Source organism: Thamnophis elegans, chromosome 11, assembly GCF_009769535.1.
Source record: "Thamnophis elegans isolate rThaEle1 chromosome 11, rThaEle1.pri, whole genome shotgun sequence".
In the NCBI taxonomy this organism is placed as follows: domain Eukaryota; kingdom Metazoa; phylum Chordata; class Lepidosauria; order Squamata; family Colubridae; genus Thamnophis; species Thamnophis elegans.
The window spans coordinates 16,634,738-16,647,933 of NC_045551.1; positions in this window are offsets into that span (position 1 = coordinate 16,634,738).

The window sequence follows — 13,196 nt, forward strand, 5'->3', positions numbered from 1 at the left end:
TTTTCCCCTCCTGTTGGGCTGTTGTGCTCAGGGCTCGGCGAGGTAGGAGAGCGCTTCCCCACACCACCCCCTTCTTTCTCTTGGCCCCGCCAACAAAGGGTGAGAAAGGCCAGCCTTGAGGGATGGCCTCCACCCTGCAAGATCCACCCCTGCCATTGTCTCCCAGCCCTCTTTGCTGGTGGTAACAGCAAATGTACCATGAGAAAGGCAGTGCCAGCCTCTGTTTTGCTTGCTACACTTGCTTGCTATTGGTTGCCATAGGAAAGGGGGGTGCATAGTATTAGGGGTGGGAATTATATTGTACTGGAGGAGTCTTGTTCTCACCATCTTCTGCGCATGTTGGTGACTGATGTTTGGACTTGGTCAAGGCCAACCGTTCCGTATACCAACTTGATGAGGCTGTTTGAAGATGAACCCCACGTTACATCTTAGGGAGTTGCAGATTGGATAATAGGTTGGGGAATTGGAGGAAGGGTGCTGGGTAAACATTTGATATGTATATGTTCCCACCTTTCTGGCTCAAATCTTGCTTTCCTTTAGCTGTTTTCACTTCATATCTAGTAAAAGTACTTTATCTCTATTAAATTGGAGTTGAGATTCTCCTTTCTTGTATATTGAAGGAGGCATGCTTGACATTAAGCAAGATCAGACTTTGCATCCATCCCGGAGTTAAAAGCTTCTGTGGGGGGAGCACCCAAATGTCAAACCTCTGCAACCAACAGGAGAAGACGATGGCAAGGATTCCAATCAGCCGAAAACCAGAGGATGACTGGCAGGCAGCTGAAAGAGAGGATCTCATGATGACCCATGCTTTACACCTTCTTCAGGAGACTTGGGAACGATGGCGCATCTGTGTAAGTCTCACTGAAAGGGAGACTGAATTAGCCAAGCAGGCGGAGGGGGGAGCAGAAGACCTGGTTAGCCCTGAAATGTCCCTGGGAACAGCCGCTGGAACTGAGCAAGAGGGAGGGGCCACAACAGGGGTGGGTTTCTCGCCCCGTTCCAACCGGATCGGTTGGAACGAGGCCGGCGGCGTCCTCACGCACACACGCGGCACGCGCGTGCACGCACGCGGCGTCCTCACGCACGCACACGGCGCACGCATGCGTATTAGCATCTGCGCGATGCTCCAGCTGCTCCTGGAGGATCGCGCAGGCGTTCTGCGCATGCGTGGAAAGCGCGAAATTCAAAAAAACCGGGTAAGGAGCGGGCGCGGGTGTGCGGGTGCGCGCGGGCGCGGGGGGGGGGGCTTCGCCGTTCCCGGAAGTTACTTACTTCCGGGTTCGGCGACCAACCGGATCGCAGGGACCGGTGCGAACCGGTTGAAACCCAGCCCTGGGCCACAACCACAGCAGCAGCAGTTCAGCCCCCGAAGGAACCAAATGCCTCAAATTCCTCCACTTGGAGTGAACTACAGAGGAGATCCCAAAGAACTGGGAGGTTTTTTTACTGCAAGTTTGGGATTACATGCAACAGTATGGGAAAGTTTTCTCATCGGAAGTTGCCAAAGTGAGAAGTGTTGCTATGGATTTGGGAGGCAAAGCAGCTGCCTAGATGATAGCCTTGCGTAACTATGATTCCTCCCTGCTGAGGGATTATAAGGGGTTTATGACTGCCCTGAGGAAATGTTTTGATGACCCCCTCCTAAATCAAAAGGCGAAAAGCAGGGTGATACCTTTAACCCAGGAGGGGACGCCTGAGGTTGGGTACACACAGGAGTTCTGTGACTTTTTTGTGCATATGAGGGGGAGGTCTGAGGAGGCACCAAAAGCAGAAAAGGAGGGACATTGGGAGCCCAGCTGCTACGCTAGGCATGGCCCACAACTGACCCCAGCTGGTAGGGAGGAACCTGGCTGGCAGCTAGCAAAACGCTGTGAAACTGCCCTGGAAGGCATGGGAGGTGCTGATGTCCTTCCTCCAGGCCAGGATGTGAAGGAACCCTCCTCTTCCAGTGGGGAAAGGGAACATGGTTCAGCTGACAACCACTCAGTGAGTCCCCGATCAGGCCCCATGACCATCCCAGTAGAATTAAAAGTGCCATCAACTGGAGCCCAGGGGAAGATGCTGGCCCTTATAGACTCTGGATGCACCCAATGTGTAATCAGCCCAGAGGTTGTGGAGAAAATGGGTTTAAGACTGAGAACTTTGAAAGTGCCCATTGCCTTTTGCCAGTTGGATGGTTTAATCATTGGGGGTGCCCCTGCCCATTTTGTAACCGAACCAATAGAAATGTGGATGGGGGATCACCAAGAAACCTTGAGTTTCATCATGGCACCTGGGATGGATCGGGCCCTCATATTGGGATTACCATGGCTACAGAAATGGAAACATTACATGAACTGGAGGAAAGTGCGCTTGCGCATTCATCCCGCTAAAGCCCCTGAGGGGAAGGGGAGGACGTCCCACATAGCCAATGCCGAAACAAACCTAGCTGCTGCAGTGCAGGAAAAGATTAGAGGAGAAGAGAAATCCCCAAAGAATATTGGGATCTCAAGGAGGTTTTCAGTAAAAGGGCTTCCGACAAATTCCCCCCCCCCACTGTGTTACTGATTGCAGCATCGAGATCATCCCGGGGGAGAAGCTCCCTAAACCCCAAATTTACTCAATGACACCACGTGAAATGGAGGAATTGTGAAAGTTTATTGACAAAAATTTAAAAAGAGATTTCATACAACCAGATAGGCCACAGGTGGCCGCACCTTATTGTTCAGAGAAAAGAAAGATGGTTCCTTTCGTTTATGTGTAAATTACAAAAACCTTAATGGAATTTGTGTAGAAAATGTATACCCCTTGCCACTCATGAAGGATATGTTAGCCCACTTGGGGAAGGGGAAGATTTGCATGAAGTTGGACCTAAGAGAAGCCTACTACAGGGTCAGAATCAAGGAGGGAGATGAGTGGAAAACTGCTTTCAACTGCCCGTTGGGATGCTTCTAGTTCAAAGTACTCCCGTTTGGACTGCAGGGGATGCCAGCAGTTTTCATGCAATTAATAAATGAAGTTTTGTATGAGCACCTGTACAAAGGCGTATTAGTCTACCTCGATGACATCCTTGTCTACACAGAAACACATGAGGAACACATGACATTGGTGCACTCAGTCCTCAAGAAACTCCGGGCCACTGAACTTTATGCCAAATTATCTAAATGTGAATTTCATCAGGAGAAGATCGATTACCTAGGATACTGTATCTCCCATAAAGGCATCGAGATGGACCCGGCAAAAGTCCAGTCCGTTACTGACTGGGCACCTCCTTGCACCTGCAAGCAATTGCAAAGTTTTCTGGGATTTGCAAATTTTTATCATCCTTGTTTATCATCCATTTATTCCCTCGTTCACTAGCATTGCTCTGCTTATTACAAATATTCTAAAATCTAAAGGAGAAACAAAACCAAAGCCGGGGGAAGCTTTTGAACTGGACTATGGAGTTTAAAGCCGCTTTTGAGAAATTAAAGCGACTCTTTGCAGCAGAACCGGTTTTGAAACACTCTGATATGGATGCGCCATTCCTGGTACAGGCTGATGCCAGTGACGTGGCAGTGGGAGCAGTATTACTTCAAACAAATGCTGAGGGTAAATTGCAAGCATGCGCTTACACCTCACATAAGCTTACAGAGACAGAGAGGAGATGGGCCATATGGGAAAAGGAAGCTTTTGCTGTCAGATGGGCTCTGATGACCTGGCGACACTTGCTAGAGGGGGAAAAACACCCTTTTGAAGTATGGACTGATCATAAAAATTTAGAAGCCTTGAACCCCATGTAAACTGTCACCTAAACAAGTGCATTGTGCACAACATTTCAACCATTTCAACTTTACCCTGAAATACATCCGGGGGGGGGGGGGGAATTTGTGGCTGAAACCTTGTCCAGGCATCCCCAGTACAACAGTTCCAAACTGAGTGTGGTTCATCCAGTCATCCCAGCTAAGAATCTGGCTGCCCCAATGGTTACTAGAAGCCAGAAGCCAGTTGACTTGGATATGAATACGGACCTAATCTTGAATCTGATGACTGGTTCAAGAAACATTCTGGTGAATGCACCATGGACTGGCTTGGATGGGGGCTAAACTTTATGTTCCTGCTAACCTGAAACCTGTCATTTTTCAACGGGCCCATGATTCCAGAATGGTGGGCCATTTTGGATTTGTAAAGACTTTGCATTTGATTAAGAGGCAATTTTGGTGGCCTTCATTGAAAAAAGACATTGAGTCCTACATAGCCAGTTGCCCATCTGTGCGGCCACAAAAAGACCAACAGGAAAGCTCCAGGGTCTCTTCCAAAGTGTCGCCATCCTGGAGCCCCATGGAAGGAGATCACAATGGACTTTATTGTTGAACTACTGGAAAGTCTAGGATATACCGTTATTTGGGTTATCACCAATTTGTTTTCCAAACAAGTTCATTTTGTGCCTTGCTCCAAGATCCTGTCAACAAAGTCTTTGGCTAAATTGTTTATTTCACATGTATATAGGTTACACGGTGTCCTTGAATGCATAGTTTCAGACAGGGAGGGTTCAATTCACCTCCCTCATTTGGAAAGAGTTCCTGAAATTGATTGACTCTGCCCAGGGACTAAGCTCTGCCAACCATCCTCAGACTAATGGAGCTTATGAGTGGACTAACTCAGTTTTGGAGCAGTACCTCCGATGTTTCATCAATTATCAACAGGATAATTGGGCGGAACTGTTACCCCATGCAGAGGTGGCGTACAATAATTCTGTTCACAGCAGTACCGGCATGACCACTTTTAAAGTAGTGTTTGGTCAGGACTTTGTACCAATTCCTGAATTGCCTCAGGAGAAACCGCAAATTTTATCCTTATCTGAATGGAGTGATCAACTTCGGCACTTTTGGCCCATGACCCACAAAGCAATAGATGCAGCTCATGAAGCTCACAAATAACAAGCGGATACGAAAAGGACAAGGCCAAAAGAGTACAGAGTTGGGGATAGGGTGTTTTTGTCCACTAAGTTCCTGCAAATCACACAAAAATCAAAGAAGTTGGGCCCAAAGTATGTAGGTCCGTTCCCCATTGTGAAAATAATAAATCCTGTATCAGTGAAATTGAAGTTGCCGAAGAACCTTAGCAAAATTTATCCTGTGTTTCATGTGAACCTGTTAAAACCAGATATCAACTCCACATTATATACATTACTATCAATATCAATTATTATTCAGCTATGTCTATTACAAATAAGAGTAATTAGATTTAGCTAATTTTAAATTGTATTCTTCCATCTATCAGCCTATGTCTCTCCAATAACAAAACCTCCTTAGTCCTATTGCCATTCGTGGAACAGATTTACCAAATGTTTTTATAAGCAAGTCCAAACAGGAATATCTTCGCACCTTTTTGCTCAGGATGCCTCTGATGTAATAATAATGTTGTCCCAGGCTTGTTGCACTTTTCAGTTTGTCTTTAATTCTCAAGGGTGGTATCGAAAATTCTGCAAATGATGTTTCATAAAGTATAGGTTCTTTAATGCTTCTCATTCCTCCTGCGCTCTGTCTTTTAAAATAAATCTTCTGTATGGCTGCCCCCCTTTCAAGCATTGCATCTCTTTCTCCCTCCGAAGTAAACCAGACGCCCGGCGTGTCAGCAAGTTGAGAAACTTCATTTCTGACATTCTTCATTTGTATTTCAGGAACATTCAAACATTCAACATTCTCACTTTTTTCTTCATATTTTAATGTTAAATAGTCCAGCTTTTTTTCAAATCTTTCATATGTGTCAAACAACTTTTGAAATGCAGAGAAAATCATTTGAAATGAATCATTTGAAGCATGTATAGACGCCATGTTGTGACGCAGCTAGAAGCTCTAAGATATTTGCAAGTAAGAACACTCTGGGAGCTGTGTGATCTTATCTGATCTTAGACCAACACAGCCAAGCAATAAAAGTGTCAGATCGTAAGAAGCCAAATTGTAGTAAATTAGTTTACAGCCCACTTAAGAAGAGCCAGAGGGAATGTTGAAGTAATCTTTAAAACATTTAAGAAATAGGATAACCACTGGCCATAAATCCATTAAAAAAAAACCAATTCGCCGCTAGATTCTTCTGTTCTTTGGTTTCAATTAGTTTAAATTTTAATGTGGACCGTATCTCTTTGAGTAATAAAATCAGCTTACCAGCTGAAATCACTTCCACCATTCTTAGGGGCAACCTGCAGTTTCGGTTAGCTTACAGCTAATCCAGAAGGAGCTGGCAAAAGGGGTTAAATTCCAAGCCCCCCAGAGACTTGCGAACGTCTCTGAGGTCACTGGATCTCCCCTAACCTTTCACTGTCTCTCCGGGACAGCTAGGGTCCGAAACGACCCATCCAATTCCTTTGGAATAGGGGAATTTCAGGAATAGCCTGAAACTCCGTCTTCTCACTGCTAAGCCCCTCCTTCTTCCTCCAGTCCCTATTCTTATTGAGGGAGAGCAACATTTTGAAGTTAAAGAAATCTTGGACTCCAGAAAACATAGAGGTCACATTTAGTATTTGGTCTCCTGGAAACATTTCCCCCCTTCCCAGGCTGAATGGGGTGACAAATCTCATGTTAGGGCTCCCAGACTTTTGCGGAAGTTCTATACCAGCTATCCTGATAAGTCTTGCTATTATGATAGATGTATATACTATGTTGTTATTTTGTATTGTTTTCCCTCTCTCTTTTCCTGCAGGGGTGATATCTCTTTCTGAAGGAGGGCCGGATGTCAGCCTCTGTTTTGTTTGCTACGCTTGCTTGCTATCGGCTGCCATAGGAATGGTGGGGGGGGGCGTTGCATAGTATTAGAAAAGGGAATTATATTGTACTGGAGGAGTCTTGTTCTCACCATCTTCTGCGCATGTCGGTGACTGATGTTTGGAATTGGTCAAGGCCAACCATTCCGCATACCAACTTGATGAGGCTGTTTGAAGATACACCCCACATGACACCTTAAGGAGTTGCAGATTGGACAATGGGTTGGGGAATTGGGGGGAGGGTGCTGGGTAAACGTTTGATATGTATATGTTCCCACCTTTCTGGCTCAGATCTTGCTTTCCTTTAGCTGTTTCCACTTCATATCTAATAAAAGTACTTCATCTCTATTAAAATGGAGTTGAGGTTTTCCTTTCTTGGATATTGAAGGAGGCATGCCTGACAGGCAGAATGCTGTTGCCATGCAAAGGCAAATGCAGTGGCTCTTCGCTCCTGCACTAAGGCTCCAGCCATGCCACTGCCATGACAGGATAACCGCTCTTTCATCTCTCTGCTGTGACAGGGTGACAGGGAGCTGCAGCTGAGGGCCCAAAGAACTGCATGCTGCTCTGGAGCCACAGGTTGCCGACCCCCAACCTATATAAATCACCCATTAACTCATGATTTAAAACTTACTTTTGTCCATGCCCATTTCTGAGGTTAGATCTGTCTGTTTAATTATGCTGAACTTTAGAGCTCTAATTCATATTGTTTTCTAACTTGAACTAGGGGATTCAATTAGCAAGACTATCAATGACTAGTTAATGAAATCCTTGATGGCCAGGAAAAAAGATTATTAGTTCTATCCGGTCATCCAAGACTTCTTCCCACAGAAGAATTAAATACTCTTTTAATATGTTTTTCCTCTATCAAGCTTAGGTTAAATTATTGTAGTCACAATAAATACAATACTAGTGGCAAAATACTTTCAGGGGAACAATGAATGTTCAGTAATAGAACAAGCCTACCCAAACTTTAAAATCCAGTGCTTCTCACTCAAGAAGGCCCACAAAATAAAGTATGGTTATCCCTAAAATTGAGCAAGTAGGCATTGCTGCCTGAACAATTATTACATTCCAAGACAATGGAGGAGGGAAGAGGCTTGATAAAAACATAAGAGGCAAGCCTGACAATCTAATCAGAGAAGAACTGACATTTCACCCTTTAATGCAAACCATAAGAGTAGATTTACTCTGTTGCGGGATGAGGAAAAGAAAAGAAATCAGCACATTAGGATAATAATGACTACCTTATTTTCATCTGTGTCCCAGGTTCCAAAGTGATTTTATTTATCAAGAATGAATAATATATCGACATATGGTCCCCCTAATTTCAAATGTATGTTTTGAAGAAGAAAGTCACAGTGCACTGATTCAACTGACTGCATTAGCCTCTCCTGTTTATGTTTCAACAAAGATATAACAAAAATATTAGGGAAGGTGCAGCTAAAAAGATAAGCACAAGAAAGTAACAAAGTAGCTAAAAAAATTATGCAATTTTAAATGCCCAATGTATTTCAGAAATCTCCTTTTTGCTATAGTTCTTCCTGATTAATGTTAACTATATTATTGGCCACCAGTGCTATAAATTATAGCATGTTTTTAGTCAAAAACATCTGAAAATATCTGTTTGCCTATATTAGCTTACTTTATCAGAACAAGAAACATAGTTTTGGACATGATTTTGCTCTTCCTGTTCATGTCTTATACCACTTTGGAGGTTTTTTTAATTGCTTTAGTCAATTAAGAGCAAAGATTGACAGGAAATTAATTATATATACATATACATATAGATATAGATATACATATAGATATACATATAGATATACATATACATATATATATATATACACACACACACACATACATACACACACACTATATATATATATATATATATATATATATATATATATATATATATATATATATATATATATATATATATATATATATATATATATATATATATATGGTCTCTAGTTGTTCGGGTTTTCTCCCGCGTAGAATTGGAGATGTCTTGGTGACGTTTCGACGAAGTCACATTCGTCATCTTCAGGCTGCTGCTGACTACTTCAGGTTTGGCGAAAACCTCAGAAAACATATATATATATATATATATATATATATATATATATATATATATATATATGTATATTAGATTTTTACAACCCCTGGTAAGCCCCAACCATGGGAGGAAGCTAACTGCCTCCATCATCTGTCAATCAGCTCGTCACAAGAGTCCATCACGACAGAAACCCAATATTTTTACTGTTGCCTTTGTTATATTTGTGTTTATTTTATTTTATTTTTTTATTTTTTATTTGTGCTGATAAATAAATAAAAATAAAAATATTGGGTTTCTGTCGTGATGGACTCTTGTGACGAGCCGATTGACAGATGATGGAGGCAGTTAGCTTCCTCCCATGGTTGGGGCTTACCAGGGGTTGTAAAAATCTAATAGATACCTTTCACCCTGGCTTCGCTGATAATGGATAAGAGCCTGTGGCCTAATGGCTAAGAAGTCTGCCTAGTATGTAATATAGCCCAGGTTCAAATCCCAGTAAGGGTATGGCTAGCTGATGAGAGCTAAATAGCTTGAAATAGATCTATACTAGTCTCCCTTTATTTATTTATCAGCACAAATAAAAACAACAACAACACACACACATATATTGGGTATTGTGTACCTATAGCTTCTTTGTAACCATGTTTTCTATAAATAATTTACTGTACTGCAGAAGTGGGTTTCAAAGATTTTTACTACCGGTTCTCTGGCCGTGGCTTATTTTGTGGGTGTGACCAGGTGTGAGTGGCTTGGTAGTCATGTGTCCGGGTAGGAGTGGCCAAGTTGATGTCACTGAATTCTTTGCCCCAATGAATGACCTACAAAAAGAAGATATTAAAAAAAGGAAATTTATGATTTTGTGTACTTACTACTTAAATAAGAATAAATAAGTACACAAAACAATAAAAGAGCTACTTAAAGAAGGAAGATGACTGTCCTGTCTGTCTTCAACATCACTGACTGACCACCTTGCTCCAATGAATGACCTGCACACAGAAGAGACACAAAAAGGAAGTCTTTAGTTTCATGCACTACATAAGGATGAAACCATCACCCAAAACAATAAAACAGCTACTTACAGAAGGAAGATAACTGTCCTTGCCTGTCTTCAACATCACTGACCAACGGAAACTGGAAGTATCATGGCGAGACTGGTTGGAAATTAGCGAGCTGCAAGGGGGCATAGCAAAATCCAACTAGACAAACCACTGTTGGGGGGGGGGGTCTGTGGATAAGAACCATCCTGTCCGGACTGTGGGGCTTGGAAGGGGGTGGGAAGAGCGGCAGGGCTAGCGGTGGCTGGCGATGGCAGGCTGGAATCCCCTCTCCAAGGGATCCCCGTGCAGAAAATGCGGGGAGCAGCAGCGAAGCCCCGGGGCTTCGCTGCTCCATCCGCTGGACTGTGGGGCTTGGAAGGGGGTGGGAAGAGCGGCAGGGCTAGCGGTGGCTGGCGATGGCAGGCTGGAATCCCCTCTCCAAGGGATCCCCATGCAGAAAATGCGGGGAGCAGCAGCGAAGCCCCGGGGCTTCGCTGCTCCATCCGCTGGACTGTGGGGCTTGGAAGGGGGTGGGAAGAGCGGCAGGGCTAGCGGTGGCTGGCGATGGCAGGCTGGTTCGCTTCCTCCTCCTCCAACAGGCAACAGCACTGCCGGATCCAGTTGTAGACTCGAGTATAAGCCGAGGCGGCTTTTTTCAGCCCAAAAAGTGGGCTGAAAAATTCGGCTTATACTCGAGTATATACGGTAGTAGATTAAAGGGAATTGTATCAATATTGCTAATGATATGTAGGTAACTAAGATATAAGGGAATTATAATATTAGTAATTGCTAAGTAAAATGTTCTTTGTGTTAAAGTTGGAAATGAGGATGTATATTGCTTATAAAAATAGACTAACAGATGAAAGAAGAAAACCTAATTTGGTTCAATCTTGAAAGGGAAATTGATGATGTTGTTTATATATTAAGAAAAAACTAAATTTAAGAGGGAAATAGGGGGAAGTAATAATATAATTGTTAAGCTAAATGTTTTCTATATAAAAACTGAAATGGAGGATATATGTTGTTTATAGTAAAATAGGTTAATAGATGAAAGAGAAAAGGATAATCTGGTTTAAGTTTAAAGGAAAATTGGTGATATTGTTTAGATACTAAGAAGAAAATAAGTTTAAGATGAAAAAATGGAAAGATAATAAATTGGGTTGGAAATGGAAACAGAAATAGGATGGAAAAAGTTAATTTGTTAAATTGGTATCATGGATGTATAATGAACTATTTGAGATGTTAAAAAATAATGTGTGAAACTTAAAAGGCAAGGGTAAGGTAGAAATTTAGATGAAACACTCAGACCAGGAAATAGAAGAGAAGAGAGTAAAAGAAGACTTAATTGGAGAACAAGAATAGAAGAAAAAAGAACTAAAAATAAAAAATAACTAGATGGTTTCATTAGGGTAAAATAGACGAAAAGAGGAACCATGAAAGGATAATTTGGTATAACTTTGAAGGAGCAATTAATGATATTATTTATATAACAAAAAAATAAGTTTGGGATGGAAAATATGAGAAAAGAATAATAGAGTTGAAATTGGAAATAGAATTATGATGTAAAATGGATTGTGTATAAATGAGGATGTAAAAGGGGAAAATGTGGACAACGCTTTGTTCATAAATACCGTATTTTTCAGAGTATAAGATGCAGCTTTTCCCCTCAAAAAGAGGCTGAAAATCTTGGTGTGTCTTATACACTGAATAGAGCATTTTCTTGCCTCCCGAAACCCCTCCCCTTCACCAAAATGACCATGCATAGCTTTTAGGAGGCTTTCAGAGAGCTCCTGGGGGCTGGGGAGGGCAGAAATGAGCAAAGCACAACTCAATTTCCCCCCCCCCAGCCCCCAGGAGCACTCTGTAAGCCTCCTAAAGGCTATTCATGCCCTTTTTTGACAAACAATGGGCCTGTTTTTGCGAAAAATGGGCCAGTTTTTGCTCATTGGGGGGGGCAGGAGTACTCTACAAGCCTCCTAAGGGCTCCCATAGACCTATTAGACCCCAAGACTAGGCCTACTCCGAATCCCATCTGCCGGCCAGTGTCGGCTGGCAACTCCCCAGGAGAGGGCCTTCTCTGTGGCTGCTCCGGCCCTCTGGAACGATCTCCCCGTTGAGATCCGGACCCTCACCACCCTTCCGGCTTTCCACAAAGCAATTAAGACCTGGCTGTTCTGGCAGGCCTGGGGCTGCTGAATCTCTCAGCCCCACTCAAGAGTATGACTGTTGTTGTTTTTTTAAAAAAATGTGTTTGTCTTTTTATTTGTTATTTCTGTACCCCCTTCCCTCTTTGATTGTTAGCCGCCCTGAGTCTCTCGGGAATAGGGCGGCATACAAAAATGAGCCCGTTTTTGCAAAAAACAGGCCGTTTTTGGGAGGTTTCCAGAGTGCAAAATCTTTTTTTTTAATTTGCCTCTTCAAAACCTTGGTGAGTCTTATACTCCAGTATAGGTATATTATTTTATTAATAAATAAATAAAAACTTTGTTAAGAAAAAAACATCACTGACCACCTTGCTCCAATGAATGACCTGCACAAAGAAGAGACACAGAAAGGAAGAGTTTAATTGCATGCACTACATAAGGATGAAACCAGCCCACAAAACAATAAAACAGCTATTTACAGAGGCAAGATGACTGTCCTTGCATGTCTTCAACATCACTGACTGACCATCTTGCTCCAATTAATAACCTGCACAAAGGAAAGACATAGAAAGGAAGACTTTAATTTCATGCACTTACACCTTACATAAGAATAACACAATGAAAGAGATACACTCAAGTACTTACTTGTGTTATTGGTTTTGTGGTTGGAGATGTTTCCACGTTGTCCTTTCATTTGTAGCCCCCTCAGTTGCACTTTTCTTACTCTTCAAATATGGATCATTGACCGTGTGATGGTATGCTCTGAGCCATTTTTTGACTGAAGGAATTGGGTCCCATTTTGTTACAGGTAGGCCAGTCATGCTAATTGTCATCAAATTGCTAAAGAACAGTTAGGCGGGTTCTTTGTTCTGAACAGTGACATGCGGTGAGGTTTATGGCTGGTGAGGCAGCAATTTTTTTTAGACTTGTGGAATTCAACTCCCAGAATTCCACAGCCAGGCATGCTCAGTTCCAACTTAAAGTGACAGCATTTGTTTTTCTCCTTTGCTAAATAAGTTTCCTTCTTTCTTTTTCTTTTTCTTCTCCCTTCCCCTCCTTCCTCCCTCCCCCCTTTCTCAAACACACACACACACACACACACAAAGTTGCACCAGGAGGATGAAGTTTATTGTGGTTAACAAAAAAATTATTTAGTATTTATATTCACATCTCCTCTCTTCAGACCCAAAGTAATTGTACCTTTATAACAAGATCTAAACAAAAAT